The sequence below is a fragment of the Equus przewalskii genome, chromosome 1 (assembly GCF_037783145.1).
Source record: "Equus przewalskii isolate Varuska chromosome 1, EquPr2, whole genome shotgun sequence".
Lineage (NCBI taxonomy): Eukaryota > Metazoa > Chordata > Mammalia > Perissodactyla > Equidae > Equus > Equus przewalskii.
Window position 1 is genome coordinate 138,880,472 of NC_091831.1, and position 21,156 is coordinate 138,901,627.

Genomic DNA, 21,156 nt, shown 5'->3' on the forward strand with positions numbered 1-21,156 from the left:
AACATTTCTGCACTAACATCAAATGGAAAGAACCTCATGCTTGGTTGGAGAGCCCAATTTTCAAAGAATGACTCAGAATGGCATGTAACTTTTCTAGAATACCTTTCCTCCTTTGTTTCTCACTTTTTCCAGCCCTGAACAAAGCTTCCAAGATAAAAAACAGTGTAAGTTTCCTATCAGGTTCACGCTGGAGTTTGGTACTATTGAAAAATTCCTGTCTGATTTCACTAAGGCCATATTAAGAAAAAAAACCCATGAGTTAAAGAGATCTGACATCTAGTGATGGATCTGTGACTAACTTAGGCGTGTAATCAAAGCATTCCACGTTTCTAGGTTCCTCATCAGCAAAATGATGTAGCTAAACTACCTGATTTCTATGATCTCTTCCAGCACTAAAATTTTCTAATTTTAATAAAAGGCTCAGGATTTCCACTTCTGATTAGAATGCAGAAAGTTGCAAGACACCATTACTCTCACCCTATAAACCATGACAAGATGGATAAGCTACAAAATCATAGTTTAAAAAAATGGTCCGGCCGAGTGGTTAAGTTCATGTGCACTGCTTCAGTGGCCCAGAGTTTCACTGGGTTCAGATCCTGGGCGCAGTCCTAGCACCACACATCAAGCCATGCTGAGGCAGCATCCCATATGCCACAACTAGAAGGACTCAGAACTAAAAAAATATACAACTATGTACCGGGGGGTTTTGGGGAAAAGAAGGAAAAATAAAATCTTAAAAAAAGAAAGTCAGAAAGCTAAGGATGCAAAGAAATCTAAATAAACTAAATTCCAGAAAATGGAAAGCCCTTCATAAGAGAAGAGACCTTGGCTATTCTCATTCCTGGCAAAGTAGCAGAAGGCCAAGGAATTTTCCACTGACAGGATTAAGAAGAAACCAGCCAAATTTGTAACCAACTTTTAATGGCTGCATGTGGACTCAGATAACAGATTAGAATTCAGAGGAGGCCCAGTTACAAGCCCCACCTGCCAACTCTTCCCCATGGGTACGCACTGAGTGCAAAAGTCTGGGGACAAGACAGTAAAGTTGAGAGAGAATCTCATTAAGCTTATGAGTGACAGCAGTTATCCCCTGTGTCCAAGGCAGCTGCCTTCTGAAGGCGGGGGACAAGACAGGAAGCATAAGATAAACCCATGAGAGGCATTCTAGTCTAAGGCAGATATTCTTCCTAAGGCAAAGAAATAGGGCAAAAACACAAGGTAAAGAAAACCTGAGGTGGTACTGGAAAGCAAAGAAAACGTCCAAGCAGCCCAAAGAGCTGGCAGCTGGGCTGAAAGGCAGAGCCCCACGGTTCTGAGGGCTGATGGAGCAGAAGGATGTGCAGGGATATTGGACAAAAACCTTCCAAAACTGATAAAAGACACCAACTCACAGACCCAGAAGCTCAATGACCTGCAAGCAGGATAAATACAAAGGAAACCATACCTACGCACATTATTCAATAGTCAAACTATGGAAAATGGGGAAGAAAAAAAAGAGCAACCGAAAAGCAACCAGGGGAAAGAGAAGAAGTATATACTAGAGAAGAACAATAGGAATGATGGCTGATTTATTACTAGAAACAAGGAAAGACAGAAGACAATATAACATCATCTTTCAATGTGCCAAAAGAAAAAAGAAACTATCAACTTAGAATTCTATACCTAGGGAAATACATTTCAAAAACGAAGATGAAATAAAGACATTTTCAAAGAGACAAAAGCAGAAAGACTTTGTCTCCAGCAGACTTTCATTACAAGAAATGCTGAAATAAGTTCTTTAGGATGAAGGAAAATGACACCAAATGGAACCCCAGATCTGCAGAAAGAAACAAAATCACCAGAAAGAGTAAACAACTGGAAAATATAAAAGTCTTTTTTTAAAAAAAATCTACCCACGTTTAAATGTCTTTAAGAGACTACTGATTGTTTAAAGTAAAAATCATAACAATATATTGTGGGATTTATAGTACATGTAGAAGTAAAATATAAGACAATAAGAACACACTGGACTGGAAAGGGGTAAGGTGACCCATGCAACTGTAAGGTTCACAGTATTGATGAGCCATTTATATTATTTAAAATACACCGTGATAACTAATGAAAGGCTTACAGGTAATCCTTAAATACCTCCTCCCTTTTTGATCACTATGTTTACTTAATAACATGTCCATCAATGGGGAGTAAAGGAGGGGAAACTAAATAAATCACCAATTGTAAGTAATGATTTGTTTTGCCAAGCAGTTTTGTGTGCTTTTACATCAAAAATAATACAAACTAATACATTAACATTTAAATACCACAGATTCATTGACAATTCCAAAGGAAATGGAAGTTAACCGTGTTAACCAAGATAAATATACATATTTTAATTGAAAGCTCTACTTTCCACATTAAAAGTATACAGTTTTAAGATATTAAAAAATTGTATTACGGAATATGACCCAGAAGTTCTAATTTGGGGATATAAATAACATATTTGGTACATATTTATCCCATATTATCAACTACTATAAAAGCAATTAACGAAAAAAAGTATTTGTTTATATTATAAAGGAAGTCATAGCACTGAAGATGAGAATAGAATTTTTTTTTAATATTTGAATTTTAAGAGAATATAAGAAACAATAGCAAGCTTGATTAAGAATGTATTATGTGCGAAGCATTGTGCTGGGCATATACTCTTACACTAAATCCTCCTAACAACATTGCAAACTGGGTCTGAAGATCTTTAGAGAATTTAAATAATGCATTCAAGAATACACATCAGTGAGAGAGCCAGGATTTGAACCTCAGGTTTATAAACCAAAGCCTCAAGTAATAATGTAATGTTTTTTATCGGCAAGTACAGTACACATCTTCCCGAGCCTTTGAGAGTAGAGTGTATTTCCAATGGACAGGACATTCTCCTGCATAACCAAAATCAGGAAATTAACACTGGTACAGTACTACCATCTAATACTCAGATCCCATGTAAGTTTCTGCAATTGTACCAAGAGTATACTTGACAGCTAAAGGACTCAGTCCAGAATCACGTTACATTGACCACAGTGCAATCTTGAACATACTTTTTCCCTTTAGAGGTTCAAGAGAATCAAACACTTTATATAGTCCATAAAAATTTACTGAGCATGTGGTGTGTGCCAGACACTGCTGGCTGATACCGTGGAGAATAAGACAGTTAAGGTTCTTCTGCTTCCAGAGAGTTTACTTTCTAGTGAGGAAAGACTAACAAACAAGTAAACCAGTAATATAACTTCAGATTTGGCCAAGTGCTATGACTGGGTGACTGGGAAATGGCCATCTGAGGAGCTGAACGTGATTGATAAGAAGGTACCAGCATTGCTAAGAGATGGAAGAGTATTCTAGACAGAGGAAACAGCAAACATAACCTAAAGCTGGACAGAACTGGTATTTTGGAAGAAAAGAAAAGATGCCAGTGTAGACACAGTATCCTGAGCAAAGAGAGTGGGGACCGACGTAAAGATAAGATTGGAGAGGCAGAAAGGACACATAAGGCAGGATTTTGAATTTTATAACTAAGAGCAAAGGAAAGCTACTGAAGGATTTTAAGCAGACAACTGGCATGGTTTCATTCACATTTTAAAAAGATGATTTTGGCTACTGGAAGGCGAATGGATGGAAGAAGACAGTTGAGTAAAAGCAGACACAAGTTAAAAGCTATTTCAGTAGGCCAGTTAAGACAATGGTGGCTGAGATTGGTCTTGTAGAAATGAAGATATAAAACAGGAGACAGCTTCAAATGATATTTTCGAGAACAAGAGAATTTGGTGATGGATTAGATATGGGGGATAAGGGAAAGATGGGAGAGGAACAATATGGGAGAAAGAGTTCTTTCCGGACATGTTAAGTCTATTTAGATAATGTCTATTTAGATAACTGAGTGGTAATATCAAGCAGGCAGTTGGATAATGTGTCTGGAGCCCAGGTGAGAAGTCTAAACCAGAAATATAAATGTAAGAATTATCCACATGTAGATAGTACTTAAAACAATAAGTCGAATGAGACCACATGGGGAAAGAATTTAGAAAGAGAAGGGGGAAGAAGAGCCCAGGATTAAACTCTGGGACATGTCAATACTTAGCAGCAGGTAGAGGAGAGAAGCCTGTGAAAAAGTCTGGCAAGGTGTGAGGTAGGAGAACAAGAATACACATCTCATAAGCTAAGAGAAGCAGGTGAATAGGCAGAAAACAGTGGTCAACTATGCTGAATGCTGCTACAAGATCCTGTAAGATGGATTTGGTAAGTGGAAGTCACTGGTAACCTTGACTAGAGCAATTCCAGCGGTGAGACGCTAAGAGAAAGCAGTCTGAAGTAGGCTGAAGAGCAGAGAGTGGAGAGGGCAAACAAAGACAACTCTTGAAAACCTGCTTGAAAGAGGACTGGAAAAATGAGGCAGTAGCTAGAGGAGAAGAATGTGGAATCAGGAGAGGGTTTATAACAGATTTCTATACCTGCATTGTCCAGTATGGTAGCCAACAGCCACATATGGCTACTGAACAAGTGAAATGTGGTTAGCATGACTGAGGAATTGAATTTTTAAAAAATTAATTTTTATTTAAATAGCAACATGTGACTAGTGGCTACCGTACTGGACAGTATAGCTCTAGGGCACATTTGTATTCTAACAAGAGGTGACCCAACAGAAAGGGAAAAATTCATGATGCAGGCAAGAGATGAGTCCTGAAGAAGTCAAAAGAAGGAATCCAGAACACAAGTGGAGGAATCCAGAAGGGATATAACGTGAATGAAGCACGGCATGAAGTTATAATAACCAGTGGGAATCAACAAGACTTAAAATCAGAGTATGTCTTAAGCCTGATTGGAATCTTAAGCCTAAGACTAAATTACAGAAGGTTATAAAAGCTAAGCAGGAGGGGGAAGGAAGGATTTTCATATTTATTGAGCATCTATGAGGTGCCAGGCATTTCCAAGTGACAAATTATTGCTGTCACTCATAAGCACTACCTTGTAAGTCTCACTTTACAAACAAGAGCTGATGTTTCAAGAGGTAAAGCAATTTCACTGAAATCAAACATATAATAAATGTCAAGATTTGGACAGAGGCCAGTCTGGCTTACTCCAGGGTTAGAATCTTCCCACTGCATAAAGTGGGAAGTTAAAAACCACTCAACGTTTCTGCATCTGGAAATAACATAACAAATGGCAGATCAATCTGGCAACTATCAACATGTGCCAAGAAGCCTCGAGGTGCTAGGCCAGAAACAAAAACTGCCCCCTCAATGCTATCCACAAGACAATTAAGGAACACTTATTTAACAGCTACTTTTAATGTTTTTTATACAAGCAAAAACACTTTTATTGAGACAAATGGGCAAATGCACATTCTTACAACTTAGATTGTCTACTTTATTGAATACAAGAGTATCAATCAGAAAATTGTCACTGCTTTATAAAACTAACAAAATAATATCTGGGCATATTAGAAAAGCAGGTAGTTAGAAACCTACCAATTTGTAAATGAAGAGGGATATCACTAAGCTTATTAAATTACAGCTTAGATTATTTTAAATTTAGTGTGGGCAAAGATCTTCTAGATATGTGCTGTCCAATATGCTAGCCACTAGCTAGATGCAGCTACTTAAATATAAGTTAATTAAAATTAAATAAAATTAAAAATTCATTTCTCAGGTGCATAAGCCACCTGTCAAGTGCGCAACAGTCACATGTGGCTATAGGCTACCTCACTGGACAGCACAGACTAGAACACTTCCATCATCACAGAAAGTTCTACTAGCAGTGATTAGATCCTCAATTTTCCTTTTGACTTTTTTCAGGAGGGCCAATGGAAAGAGCAACTTGGAAGATGTGAGTCACTAACCAGCTGAGCAACTATGTCTCTATCTCTTAGCAGTGCTTCTAGAAATGAATTGCACTTCAATCACACGAGAATTGTGTTAAAACACAGGTTCTAATTCAGTAGGTCTTGAGATGGGGTCAAGCTTCTGCACGTCTAACAAACTCCCAGGTGATGCTAATATTGCTGGTCTAGAAATCACACTTTGAGCACCAACGTCTCATCTCTCTGGGCCTGTTTCCTGAGCGGTCAAATGATGTACCTGGGGCAAGATAATGCCCATGACCCCTCTGTAAATACTAGCATTTTACAGTTTATGGTTGTACAGAATTAAATGCACAAGACTTCACACACCCTGCAAAGGCAGACCCTTCCATGAAGTAAATGCTAGGATTCTAACAATTTTTGTGGTACCATTTTTTTTCCATGAAAAGACGTATCAAATTTAAATGAAAATCAATGGGAAAATGTGATTTGCTATATAAACATTCACTCTCTGTACAACTTTTCAGAAATGGATTTAAAAGGCTGACGTGTATGAAAGACAAATCTTTTCAAAACTATGAGAGGGGCACGCTATATTTTCCAAATATGCAGTTCATGGAGGAAAAAATCCAATGCAAGACTCAGCCCACACCACTGTTACCTTAAAAGCATCAGCTCCACATCAAAAGCAACTCCCTGAAAAAAGCCATTAACTACAATAACATCATTGCTGTTTTTGTAAAGTCTCAGTCAGGGCTCTGAGCAATAAAACTAACCAAAATCCCCATACCACTAGCAGGCGGTAGTGTAATGTAACAGCCCACAAAACAGGCTGAAGGAGCTGACCAGGGCAGCCAATAAGGCTGCAAACAATTTACTGTTGGGGCATCTTCCTTCTCTTTCAACAGGGGCCCTAGGGTAACACACGGTTCAAGTGGGCAATGCAAACAAGGAACTGGAGAGCAGTGGTGAGGCTGACCCCTTCATAAGGCAACACCTCACAGAAAGGAGACAGGCTAAGATACCCAGTTTGTTTATAAATTCCGAATTATGCATGACAGCTAATTACCTACATTCTTTAAAAAAAAAAAATGCTGAAAATACACATTCAACCTCTAAGTGACCGGATGCTTTGAAAATCTACAATAGTTTTACATTTGTATTTTTCTATTTTCTTTACGTGAAATCTATTTTAAAGTTTGAATTAAACTTTATTCAAGTTCTTCTATATAAATTACGCAATGCTCTTCCAAAATCTCTCCAAAGATTTGACTCACAGTAACAATACACTTTACTGCCCACAAAATTCTTCAAATAAATCACTCTGGGAAGATAAATAGCATACAAAGGAAAACTAGGGAATAGGGAGGTTTTTTTCTTCTCACTTTTAAAACAAATTGCTATTCTCAATCTTATTTTAAACCAATCTGCTAAACGGTAGCTTTTTTAAATCAGTTATCTTGGTACCAAACTTCAACATAAGTCCTAAATTTGGAAGTGTACATTCAGCTGATCTTAAAAAAAGACTGATGAAAAACTGTGCCTATAACAATAACTATTTCCAGTTATCTTTATCAAAACAAAATTCATATAGATCAGGAGAAAGCACTATGTGTAATTCCATCAGAGTGAAATGATCATGTTCAGAGCTATATCTGATTAAACATTTCTGTACCTTTACAACAGTTAAACTAATTTCTAGATATTGTAAGGATAACTTACATTACCAGTGAAAACATAAGGTTAATTTCTACCCACCTCATAAAAGGACTATTTGTCCTTTGTAAATAATCCATAACAAATCTCTCCCGATAAGAACCAAAGAACTGTTACAATCAAACATTTAATTGCAGCAACTGACCAGCAATTAATTTTATCTTTCCTCTCAACAAATGTTACAAAATTCCACCTGTAGGATATACAATATCCTTTTAAAATGCAATTTAAGAAGCCATTACTTTTTTAGAGAAACTGTGGTTTCTCTTGAGAGAGAGAATTATAATGTGGACAGAAACACTTTAGCCTATCATTTAAAAAAAATACAGTGTATAAAAAAAAAAGGGCCACGTAGCAGTCCGTGGGCAGATGAGTCATCACCCAACTCAAAACTTGCAGCACTTCTAAGCTTCCTCCTACCTGACCCCATCCCCTTCAGCAACCTACCCTGAGTCAGCAACCTTTACTATTTTGTCAGTTATGAGTTCTCACGACGCTTAAATTAACTTATGCAAAACAATGGAACACTTTCAGAGCTAACACATGTCATTAGAACACGTGCTTTTTTCTATCGTAAAATTAACTGATTTTCAAATCAATGTTCTCTAGGTTCTTTCTTAATCACAGAAAGTAACCAAACGCTTCTTTTAATCCTCTTCTGCAAATAACTGATCTCCAAAATATGGTCATATATAAAGGTTTTGATAAACAATTCTCCATTTCCCAGAATTTTTTTCTGAATAGTAAGATTTAGGTGACAAAACATGTCCTGGTCAAATCTGGCATTTCTCCTAGGTTACCGCAATTACTGAATTTAGGACCAATAAGCAGTTTTACACGTTTCACAAAGCAATTCTTATTAAGTGATGTAACATATATACGTGAAGGGACTTTACACTCCTCAGCACATAGCAAGCCATTCATAAACATGTTTGAACCACTCATTAAAGACATGTAAAGCTTCTTCCACCCAATTCAATTTTTTTCCCCAGATATTAAAATCTGACATTTCCAAGAAGAAACTCTAGAGGCAGTTCCCTTTCAGGGCCAGACTCTGTTTGGACCCTACATTCTTCTAGTCAGTTTACTCTTTCCATCTCAGTTTCCCAACGTTGAAAAGAGAGGAGGATACGTCCAATCACAACTTTAAAAAATAACAAGGCTAGATGAATCAAGCAATCAGAAAATTACCCTGAAGCGGGCTGCGCTCCATTTTATCCCCTGTTCGTTTTTTAACAAATCATCTCGCCTCCGTAAAAAAAAGTTAATACTGAGACTGACTTAAGGGCATTTTTAGCACTGAAGGAAAGAACACGAATTTTGCTGCAAACCCAGTAGGTCTCTAATTCCAACTCACCAGTTCCCTTCACTGGACCTTTTCCAATGAGCAAGCAAAAGAAAAAATAAAACAGGGAAGGAATAAAAAAGATCCTGCCTCACAGAGCTCCCACGTAACACCTGAACCAGTCGAGTCTTACTAAGCCAAGGAACAAAAGACGGAGGGAACACCTTGATTTTTCAAGGCAGCTCACCCAGTCAGATAAGAATGCACAGCCAAGCGAGGAGGCCCTTTTTAGGAAACTGACAAAACAAGTTTTCATTTGGGTACTTTCACAGACCACCGCTCCACGACCCGAACGCGGCGACGGAGAGGCTGCAGGAGACCGCGAGGAAACAAGGAATGCCGACTCCGATGAGTTTTCCCGACCTCGTTTAGGGCTAGACTCGAAACTTGGGCAGAGCACGCCAGGGCGCCGGGCCGGGGAAGCGGCGCGCTGCGCAACGTGCCGACTCCACCGGAGACTTTGCCCGGCCGGAGTCAGCTGAGGCCGAGTCACCCGAGCGGGATGGGGGAGGAGACGCGGGCGCAGCTCGGAAGGCAGCGCGCCAGGAAGGCGAGACTCCGCGCTCCCTCCCGCTCCCCGGGCCGCCCCTCCCGGCCGCCGCCCCTCGCCCGCCGGCCCGGCCCGGCTTCGAACCCGTGGAGCCGGCGCGGGCGGCTGGGCGGCAGCCAACACGCGGGGCCCCGGGGCTGGCGGGCGCGGCCGGGCCGGGCCGGGCCGGGCCGGGCCGGGCGGCCGGGTAGGGGCGTGCCGGGTGGGAGGGGCGCGCCGGCCGCTCCGCCGGCCCCACGCGGGGACCCCGGCCCGCCGCCCGCCGGCCCGCGCCCACCAGGCCCGAGCGGGCAGGCCGGCTGGCGAGCAGGGGGCGGGCGGGAGACGGAACAAAAGCGCCTTTGTTGAGCGGCAGCCGCCGGAGGGTCACACACAATGGAGGAGGGAGCCGGCTCCGCCGCCGCCGGGCCCGCCGCGGCGCCCTCCCGAGCCGCCCCGCCGGCGCCCCGCACACGTACACACACACACTCACGGGACTCCTCCGGCTCATCGAGGGAGTGCGGGGCCCGCGGACAGCCCCCAGGGTCGGCTCAGGTCTCCGGCTGTGCTGACGGCAGCGGCGTCTCCGAGGCTCTCGCTTTGCCGCAGTCGCCGCCATGTAACCCCGACCCGAGAGAGAGGGCGAGGGAGATGGGGCGGGGCCTCCGGGGCCACGCCCCCGCACGTCACAGGCTCACTCCACGGGTTCCCCCGCCCCCGCCCGGCCCCGCGCGCCAGCACGCGCCGGAATTTCCAAAGCCTGTGACTGGGCTCCGCGGGCCGCGGGGGCGGCGGAGGGCGCGCGGGCGCTGGGGCCGCCTCCGGAGGCTGGACCCGCGACCGCTCTGCTATGCTCCCTGTCCCCGCGCTGGAGCACAGCGACCCAACTCCTTGCGAGCGTTTCCTGCGCACCTACTACGTGCAAGGCGCTGGCAGTCCAGGAGGAATAGGCCTTCGTCCCTGTCCCCGGAAATGGGCCTGGAACGAGAAGGCTGGAGCTGAAGATGGATTGGCTAGAAGGCAACAGCCGACGTACAGGGCAAACGCGTTAGAGGCCAGGTGCTAAGGAGGTTGTTAAATCTGCCCGCGGGTATGAAGGAAGGCTTCTAAGGGAGGTCGCCACGGGTGACCTTTCAGCTGTATCAGAAGGAGCTGATATAACCGGAGGAGGTGAGGAGGAGGGTGTTCCTGCGGCGGGAACAGTGTGAGCAACGACGAGGAGGAGAGCACCTGACTTGTTGCAGGAACTGGGACTAGGCCACTTTGACTGAAGCGCAGAATTTGGGAAGGGAGGTACTGTGAGATGCAGTGGGCAACAAAGATTGGTGCCTTCTAGGGCCCACGTGGATGAAAAGCAAACTTATTTTATTAATCATGGCTTCTTGAGTCCGCGGAGCCTTTCCAGTGTTTATGTGAAATTTATGTAGGTATTTATGAAATTAGAGACGCGGGTCAACATTTTTTTCAATGACTAATCACCATTCCTGATGAGAACCAAACGTTTGGCCGCCCCTTATCCATTATTATGCCCATCTTTAAGCTTCAAGTGTGAGGCAAAGGCCACTTCAAAGACCAAGGTAGTGGCTTGAAGTTAAGTGGTTGGTATGGATCGTGAATGTTTATTTTTTCTATTTAAAATAATACCTTCAGTACCAGGCGTGAAGAGGAGACGGAGAGCAGATAAAACTAAGACAGAGGAGAGGCATGTTCCAACTGCAAGGCTTCTAATTTGTGGATGCAGACAAAAGCAACAAGATCTCCTTACCTGTGACCACTATCCATGCCTACTGCCCTGCTCTAGGCTCCCCTCAGATTCCTAAGACACCTTTCCTCCCCCATCCATCAATGTTTGATCACCGGGGGGGGGGGGGGGGGGGGGGAATAAATCACAAGCACAGGTCCAGCAGAGACCACCAAAATAACCTGTTGATCAATCAAAGCCAAGTTTATTGCTTACAGCAGTAAGAGAGACCACTATGTTGACAGTCTCAGTAGTGTCTCAAAGAGGAAGGTCAAGGGTAGGATAGTTATAAGATTCAGGGGATCTGGTTTAAGACAGGTCTCTCAGTAAAAGAGCATGGTTGAGACTGGGCTAAATTTGTGATATAGTAGTTTAGGATGAGTGGACACAGGGAGGGGAGAGTTTTGAAGCAAGCCTAAAAGAGTAAGCAGTTGTTCAATAAACCCAAAAGAGTAATCTTGTTGAGGGGGGGGCTGTTTACCCTGACGAAGGCTGGGTCAGTCAGTAGTCTGTTGTTCAGATAAGTGGACTTTGAAGAAGTTCTTGAAGCTGCACTTAAGTTATTTGCAACTTCTCTGGCAAGAATTTCTTGGAATTAAAGTCATGTTTATGCAGCCAGTGGAGTTGTACAGTCATGTTATTGTAGTCAGTCTTAGTTCTTAATCCTATTGTGTGGCCGAAAATAGGTCTCAGTAGTTTTTCAAACTGCAGGTTATGATCCATTAGTGAGTAGTGAGATCATATTGATGGATTATGACCTGCATTTTTTCTTAATGAAATAGAACAAAAAACTAGAGAACATCGTCCATAACAAAGAGTAAACACTGTTTTGTGAAACTTTTGTTTTGATTACGGGCCACATTTCAACAAATCTAAAATGTCAGTTATGACTTGCCGTTATTTTGTGTACTATTAAGAAAGCGAAAACTATCAAAATATGATACCCTATCGCTGCATCCTGATTTCAGATTAAAATGGAGGAAGTGCTTTTTCAAACTGATGAAATGTAAGATATGTATAAATGTGCCAATTGGATCACAATGTAAAAGTATTTCTATTTATTGCTCATTGCTATGAGCTATGCTATTGGTAGAAGAGTTGGAAAGCCACTGTTGTAGTGGAGGAATGCAGGAGAGGAACAGGTAAGTACACCATAAGGCAGCATGAGATGAGTGCTTCCTGAGCAGAGATGCAAATTACCTGCTCTTGTTAGACTATGATGGAAGAAACAATTGAGGTCTGGGGACATCGGGTAAAGGTTCAAATGAAAGAGAGAGTGTCTGAGCTGGGCTTGATTCCATCAGAAGTACACAGCCATTTCTGGATGAGAGAGTAGAATATACAAAGGCATGAATGTGTCAGGCACACTTTGGAAAACGGGAGAAGTTTGACAGGCCTGGGGGAATGAAGACAAGTTAGCACCAGATTGAGAAGGCCTTGATTGGATGCCAAAACTTTTGGGTTTGTGCCAAAGGCAGAGGAATTTAGATTATACAACTAGTATTTTAGAACGGTAGTTCAGGCATGGATAGGAAGGAGAGGTTAGATGAGCAAGAAGTTGGAGACAGAGGGTAGGAGAATCCATTGTTTTGTCTGCCCTGCATCCAATCTACCTTATTCTGGTAACAATATTCTGAGGTCCTTTAAGGAGCCACCCTTTCCTGTGTAAGTCAGAATTCTTTCTGTCCCAGTGACGGAAAACCCAACCCAAACTCTGGGTTAAGCATAAGAGAAAGAGAGATTGAGAGAGAGAGTGTGTCTCTGGTAGGCACAGAAAGGGGATGACAGCATGAGCAGTATTTGTGGAGCAGAATCAGCTAGACTTGGTGAATGCTTAGACAAGCGAGGGGTAAGTCTTCAGTCACCCAGTTGCTCCCTCATTGCCTATTTGAGTTTAAATTCTCTCATTAGGCTACTGGTTTTTTTACAATTCGGTTACTATCTTCTTATGAAGATAAACTGCCAATATTGTGACTTTCAAGATGGAGGGGAAAACAGATTTTAGAAATATAGACCACTAAGCTTGATGCCACTCCCTGGAAATTTTCTAATATAAATCACTGAAAACCGTGTGTTAGGGAAAATCTAACAGTTAATAGGAATCATTATGGATTCTTTTCAAGTAAGTCATTACAAAGAAATATCACTTCCTTTCTTGATAGAATTATTACATTGCTGAACAAAGATGTTGGTCATTTCAAAAGTCAAGACACTTTTGTGGATAAGATGGAGAGATGTGAGTTTAGGTTATTGCAAAGAAAGGTTGGTTAATGGAGTGACATCTTGAGGCCTAGAATTCTTAAGAAAAGCAGTACAGATTTTTCCCCTTTTGTCCAGTCCTGAGTAATATTTTTATCAATGTTTTGAGTTGATACTTACCAAATTTAAAGAAGATGCAGAACTCGCAGAGATCAGAATATGATAGATGACAATAATTATTCAAAATCATGTTTGTTTAAAAAGAGATGACTTTTGGCTGCAATAAATATAAAATATAGTGTCATTGTTCAGAAAAATCATTTTCATGACAAGGATTTGGGCGACTTGGCTTGACCTGATAATGTAATGGTAAGTTACAGATATTCATGCAGTGTGAGCAGCCACCAAAAAACTAGGAAAATGTAAACTGTGTTAATGAAGTCAGGCCACCAGGGAGGTGATAACAACCAAGGTGCTGAATGTGCTGAAGTCACAGGGGTACCAGACCTGTGCTATTCAGCTCAAGATTTCTGAACTTATGTGTTCAAATATAGATACCACATAAAAAGAGCTACCACACATAACAGAATTTGTTCGGAAGAGAACCAGGAAGAGTGTGGAAACCATGCTCTCTGAAGAAAAGATGAGGGAATCGGGTCTGCTTAACCTGCATAAAAGAGATTTGCCAAAGGTTGTTATGGAGAGGAGAGAGCAGACTTATCCCATGTTGCTCTGGAGTTCAGATCTAAGGCCATTGGAAGGGCTGTTATCGAGAGGCGGGTTTTGGCTCATCATAAGAAAGGACAGTTTTGGATATTGGAACTGAGCCATAGTGGACAGGACTTCCTGGTGAAGTGAGCTCTACATCACTGGAGGCATTCAATCAGAAAACAATGGGCACCTGTCAGGGATACTATCAAAGGAATTGCTGGGGGGAAAAGAGGCCACCAGGGAGGTGATAACAACCCAGGTCTTCTCTAACTTGAAGCTTCTATGTGTCTGTGTTTATCCTCTTAATTTAAAATGATTGCTCTCCCAGACATGGTTCTAAAAGAACACATTGTAATTTGATTTGTAAACAATACAACTTTCCACTGAAGAAACTCATTCCCAAGTACAGCTGATTCTCATTGCTTGTGGTAATGTTCTAAAAAGTAACTATGAACTCCAAAGTAGTGGAGGCCGAACCATCACTCCTAGGGAAATACAGGATTTGGTTCCTGCAAGTCAGAGCATTTTTGCCAATGAGTCAATACTTAACCTCGTTTTATGTGTGCTTCTGTTTCTATTTAAAGACCTTATTTAATATATATTGTTGATTCATTAACCATCAAACTATGGCCAACAGCATTATAATTCATGCTGAATGAATCTTATCTAACGTACATATTTTTTCCGAAAGATATATCACAGCTTTCTTGTGCTCAGGGACGGTAGCCCGCACATCAGTTCTATGCTTGGGGGGCCTTTTAAACAGTGAAATTACCAACAAAAAAGCAAAAAAACATGGCACTAAATAGACCAGGAAAAGGTCACTTGTTCATAGTACGAGAGTTGAAACAAGAAGGCAAAGTATTGCCTTGTTCCTTGTCAATGGGAACACGCACATAGGGCAACTCAAATTTTCACCACTCTGCACATGTTGACAAATGACTGTGCAAGTGCCATGAGTATTGATTTAGGGGTTACAGATACATTTTAGCAAGTAGGCAAATTCGCAAACAGAATCTGCAAATAATGAGAATTGAGTATAGTTAAAGATTATAAAGAGGATGTTTTCAGTCAAAAACCATCGAAGCTGTATGAAAATTCGATGAGATGCAGATCACTTGAACGCTTTTTGAAGTGGGAGATGCCTGTAAATGAGAATCAAGGATCCCACATTTAACTTGGTGGGGCAACAAAGAGCTTGCCCGTTGGGAGTATGGTAATAGCATCATTTGTCAAGTTCCTACCAAGTAGGGCTGTTTTAGGTAAACACTTTATAAACATTGTATCCTTCTCTTAGGCTATGATACATGGGATTTTGTGGAAAAGCTGCAACAAGCTACTTAAATGTTTTAGACAACATTTGGCTTTCTTTGTAATGAAATTGCTTTCTGGAACAAAAATCTGTACAGTTTTTGAATAATGGGTGTGTAACTAAACACTTAAATGTACTGAGAAATACCTATGGGGATAACTTTATAAACCCAATAATTAAATAATCAAAGTACCCTCTCTCTAATTTATCTGCCTTGAAAGTCAGTATTTTCTGGAAGCAGGATAAATTAGTAGAAATGGTAGAATTAAACTATTAATACAAAGTTGTAGCTTCCCTCCCCCCCACACACTTGTTCAGAGGAGCACAGAGATAGTGACGCTCTCTGGCTTTAGGGAAATTCCAAGGGTTTTCTCATTTGCATTCTGTCCTTCTCTCTCGAGGGCCCCGTTAGCCTGAGGAGAACAGATGCTCCTAATTTCTGGAGATAGTTCCTATTTTTTTAAATCTCACGAGAGCACAGTCTTCTATAACCATCCTCAGTTTTTGAGAACAACTGGGTCTCTTGCCACATGACCACAGTAAATAAAAGGAAAGAATGGACATGTTGTCCCTCGTCCCATCTACAGGGAGTGATAAATATTTTGAATTGTGGAGGCAAAGTAGCTTTCACTATACAAGGTCATTCCCCTCCCCTCTGCTCTCCAATAGTCAAGCTCACTATCCTTTGAGAAAGAAGGTAACCACTGTTGTTACTCTAAGTAAACTTGTGCTGAAGATTTGTTTACATTGGTTTCTGAGTGATCAGGTTATCAACTAGTATATAATATGATTTAGTAGGTCTACCTCCCACAATCCCAACTCTTGCCTTCTGTTTGACAAATATTTTGCCAGCTGGTAGTTACCACCATTGGAACATCCTTCCCTGAAGATGTCACCATCCCCAGAGGCTGGTATCCACCTCTGGAGCCTTGACTGCAGCTATCACTGTCTCTAGCAATGACCTAGTTTTGGTGCCCTGCAGGGAAAATGGCCAGGCCCTCAGGAGGCCTAAGATCCATCTACCCACCTTGGGAAGCTCTGTCCTTGTGACTGCCCACCCCACTGCCACAGACCTCTAGCCCCTCTCACCCACCCCCATACCCAGGGCATTACACAGGACCCCAGATTCAGAAACACCCCATGCTTGGTTTAATACTCTACTGTTGCCATCTTGAAGTTCCTGATAATTTTATCTTTGAACTCATGTTTAGTGGTGCTGTTGGACAGTGGAGCATGCGTATGAGCAGGAGATAGGCACAATAGTCACGTCCACTGTTCCTTACCACCCCATTTACATACAGGGTTCTCAGTGCCCAATGAGCACAGAATTCTGGTGGACCCACAATGTGCTGCAGTTCAGTGAAATAAAGCAAATAAGTACAAGGTATGTTATGTCTACAACTGAGTAATTGGAGGTGCTGACAGCTCTGAGAGGTCTTGCTTTCCATTGGAACCAGATTTTGCTTCGAATGCAAAAAGAGGGCAATGGCATTCTAAGAAACACAAAAGACCAAGGAACTCTGTCAGATCCTTTCTTTCTTGTATTACTTCCCTGTATTAGCCAACCGCCTATGCTGAAAACATTTTCTTTCTTTCTTTTTTTAAGATTTTATTTTTCCTTTTTCTCCCCAAAGTCCCCTGGTACATAGTTGTTTATTTCTAGTTGTGGGTCCTTCTAGTTGTGGCATGTGGGATGCTGCCTCACCGTGTCCTGACGAGCGGTGCCATGTCTGTGCCCAGGATTACGAACCAGCGAAACCCTGGGCCTCCGAAGCAGAGGGCATGAACTTAACCACTCAGCCACAGGGCCGGCCCCAAACATTTTCTTTTCCTTTCCATCTTTTTACTCCTCAGCAAGTCAAGGGTAGAAAGTGTTGGTAGAATGTGTATCAAGAAATGAAATAATAATGGCTAAGTTAATTTTCTGCTGTGTTTCCACTGCTCTGGTAAGAAAATATATATGCATGTCTGAGCTACAAACTAGAAATTGTCATTTTGGTCATTTCACATAGGAGTTTAATGCTCTTATATTTGTGTTCCAAATTGGCATTGCACCATATAAAAATTACTTATAAACTTCATGCTAACGACTTAAATTTTTTATTTTTCCTTACTTAGAACTATTGGTTATAATAGTTATCTAAATTAAAAACACCATGACAAGGGGCCGGCCTTGTGGCTGAGTGGTTAAGTTCATGTGCTCTGCTTTGGCGGCCCAGGCTTTCGCCAGTTTGAATCCTGAGCATGGACATGGCACTGCTCGTCAGGTCATGTTGAGGCGGTGTCCCACATGCGGCAACTAGAAGGACCCACAACTGAAAATACACAACTATGTACCAGTGGGCTTTGAGGAGAAAAAGGAAAAAGAAAATCTTTAAAAAGAAAAAAAAAGAATTAGTGTTTAATAATAATAATAATAAACACCATGAGAAGTCAAGAGAGAGACGCCAGAAGAAAGGAAAAAAGCTTTATATTTTAGTACCTTAGCAGCATTTTTTCTACTTTTTGAACAAAGGGCCCCAGAAATTATGTAGCCAGCTTTGAACTTCCCCCAACGAAGTCCCAACAGCCCTACTCTGAAGAAAGTCGGTCAGGGAAAGACTCCCAACCTCCCCGCCTCCACTACCAGAGCTAGGACAGGAGAGGCGAAGAATTCTCTTTCCTCAAGGATAAAGCGTCCAAGGCTGAGCAGGGCCCAGCCGCCCACGTGCAGGAATTGCATTTCCCGTAGTAAACACACTGGCTTCCACACTCATGGAGGTAGGAAGCGGGGGAGGAAGGAAGATCTTGTTCCCCTGCTGGGGCACATTTGCCCATAGAAAGAATGTGTGGGTCACGGTTCTCATCCTCTCCTAGTCAGCTGCATGTGGGCTAAATGGGTTTCTGAGAGTTGGCCTGAGAACGTAACCAGTATTTGTCACATTGTTTCTCTGGGGAAAATGCATTTTCAGTTTCAAACAACCAAGTTAGAAATCAAGTTTGGGGAACATAACTCGGTCATACAGGGACTTTCTGTACCTTTCCTGTACTTTCTGTACCTTCTCAGAAATGCTGAGACCACAGAGAAGGATGGTATCTGTAAGTCCCAGATAAACAACTAAACGTTAATGAGAGGGGTGTTAATACTAATAACCTCCCTTTATCCACTGGGTGGTATGAAGAGTCCAGTCCTTCAGATTTGCAACTTGAAGAACTTGATTGCTGGTTCTCCAGGGATGACTGGTCTCTGGCAACCAGCATGCACCACCCAAACCCAAGAGTCTGCACCTTCAACCAGATGCCAGTCCATGAAGAACACCAGACAAGCTGTGCTGAGTTGGACTAAAGATTCATCCAGTCTGGTATTCTCTGACAATGATTGTGAACTTCTCTGTTTTATTCATTAACTCTAGTGTTGAGCGTAGTGCTGAATATAGTGTTCTCTCAATAAATGTTGAAAATGAAGTGCTTTTGAATATTGTAATTGCCCTCTATGACATAAACTTCAGAAAGGTGAATAAGGATTTCCTCCAAATATCCACTTATTTAATCCTATTTTTAAAGCAACTTTCTTCTTAGAGAATCTATTTGATTATTTTAGTTGCCCTTTTCTATGACCAGGTGTATCTACTAGGCTCTCTTTTTTTTAAGGTTTCAGGCCAGAATTAGATGCATGATTCCAGGTATAGCTTCACTACCATTATGTTGAATGTAGGACAAAACAATGCTTTCAGTTTTGTTTTCCATGTTCTTGGCAATGAGGCCTAGCATTTTATTGTTATATGACTTTAGGAAATAGTCAACAATAACTCATGGTTCTCTTTCTTAGAATAAAACATAACTCCCAGCTCATCTTCTTTTAAGTGTACCTCAGACTAACAATCCTAAATGCATTATCCAAAATCAGCACAGAATGAAATTCATTTGCCATACTTCTGTCCACTCACATAGCTTTGCACAATTTATCTTTTCTTGCATTTAGATCCATCTGCTGGGTGTTTTCTACTCTGGAGAGCTTAAGGACATCTCAGCCCAGTGACTTTTCTTCTATGAGCCTGCTTTCAGACAGTCCGTAAAAGTTTTAAAGAAGACAAGTCCCCCAGAGGTAATCCTTGAGGGCTCCACTCTGAAACAGGAAGACTCCATCTGGTATCCTGGCACCAACAGTAGTCAGTAGACTGGGTACTGGCCCCAGTTCTGACACAGTAGTTGTTAGATTCCAGGCAAGTCATTTAATTTCCATTCCTAAAATGGTAAAAATACCACCTGCCTCACCTCCCTTGCAGGGTTATTCCAAGAATTACATGAGATGATGTGTGTGAAAGCACTCTGAAAAGGCTAAGCGACTGTATAAATAAAGGGTGTTATTAATATTTCCATCCAAAGCTCACCTGTTTAAACCATGGTTTCCTGAAGTTAAGCCAGCTCTCTTCTTTCATTCAATTCATTCCTTTGATGTTCTTTAAGTGCCTACTTTATCCAAGATAGAACTTTCTCGATAATTTATTTGGGTAGAGCTTTTTTTTTCAATGTTTAATGTGTACATTGGTAGGAACTTTTTAAAAAGTGTAGCGTTCACTGTATCTGTGCTTATTTATCCCTCAAAGAAACGTAGTCAAATAGTGAAGCATGAGACATGCTCAAGCATGTGGCTGCAAAGGTAGAAGAGCAGAACGCAATCTCTGCCTGCATCTCCCCACAGAAAGCAGGAATGCCTTCTACCCTTAGCCTAGGAGAGATAGAAGGGAAAGCCCAGAGCAGGGCCCAGCTGAGAGGATGGCGAGAAGGGGATGAGGAGTAACTATATACAACCTCTCGGAGCCCAACAAGCAGTATTATAATAAATAGATTTACTTACATGAAAGCAGCTTAAGGCAATCTCCTTTGATTTAGCCTGTGGTCCATTCAGCAAAGAAAAACTTCTTCTGTGTTTAAAAGCCTCTGATGAAGGTTTATAAGTACTATCTCCGAAGGAAAAATAGAAAGCAAATGATTCTTGGGGAAGAGGGAAAAAGACAAATTTTTAAAATGATTTAGCTGTGCAGCAGGTTATGAAGGAGGGAAAAGGAAGAGATGAAAATGGTTCTTTCCCTCCTCCTTCTGTGACTCAGAGATTAATCCTAAAAATAATCTTCATCCCAGTATGGGGAAGCTGAGCGGAGACTCGCATCGCCACATTCTGAGTTCCATGATGGCCTTGGAGAGGAAAAGAACAAAAGGAGGAGGGAGATAGGACACAGTAACTATTAAAGATAATCTATAAAAGACTACCTACTCAGAAGAGGTGAGGTGAAATTAAAGGCCAGTCTAACTGATGAAATAGGCATTTCTGTTCTTGCCCTGTTCTGAAGTATGTTGTGTCAGCAAGGATGAAGCCTCAACTTGCCTTGTCACTAATTCTTCTGGTGATCCATATTTTACTCATTCAAATGAATTTTTGTCTCTCAACATCATTCTTCTTTCCTTGTGTCAGCAACAAGAGGCTCTTTTTTAGGTGTCTCCTTAGTCACATTTAATTTATGTAAGTATGTTTATTTTTTTTTTAAGTTTTCTATTTTGAAAGTATTTCAAACTTACAGAAAAGTTGCACACATAGCACAACGAACTTTTTTTTCACCTGAGCAATTTGACAGGAAGTTGCTGACATGATACCTGTGGTGGACATTGAGATGCATTGGCCAGATGCCCTTCAAGGAAGGACTTGTTGCCCAGCCGTGGGGAGAGTGCTCAGCACACAGCTGTCAGCTGTCATTTCCTTCGGGGTTTGCCTCATCTGCAGACAGCCACCTTGCCTGAGGAGAGG

General features: G+C 41.7%; 1 protein-coding gene and 1 long non-coding RNA gene across 10 annotated transcripts in view; one reads left to right on the forward strand and one right to left on the reverse strand.

The window, feature by feature from the left end:
- Nucleotides 1-20,666, reverse strand: part of MAPK6 (mitogen-activated protein kinase 6) — a 45,339-nt gene extending 24,673 nt beyond the window's left edge. Inside the window, exons 1-2 of one of the 8 annotated variants that reach the window (XM_070624260.1) lie at nucleotides 9,632-9,693; nucleotides 9,070-9,470 (exon numbers count right to left, since the gene is read on the reverse strand). The gene's annotated coding sequence lies outside the window, so the exon portion shown is untranslated. Of the gene's footprint in view, nucleotides 1-8,894; nucleotides 9,480-9,631; nucleotides 9,694-9,890; nucleotides 10,681-20,211 lie in introns of those variants that run through there. The other 7 variants (XM_008516239.2, XM_070624295.1, XM_008516235.2 and 4 more) reach the window with 7 other exon arrangements.
- On the forward strand, nucleotides 10,464-19,742 carry LOC139083978 (uncharacterized). Of its 2 annotated transcripts, none has more exons than XR_011541201.1 (2): nucleotides 10,464-10,581; nucleotides 19,336-19,742. It is a non-coding gene; the product is annotated as an uncharacterized lncRNA (long non-coding RNA). The 2 variants fall into 2 exon arrangements; XR_011541199.1 differs by lacking the exon at nucleotides 10,464-10,581 and adding an exon at nucleotides 18,585-18,715.
- Nucleotides 20,667-21,156: the final 490 nt, after the last annotated feature.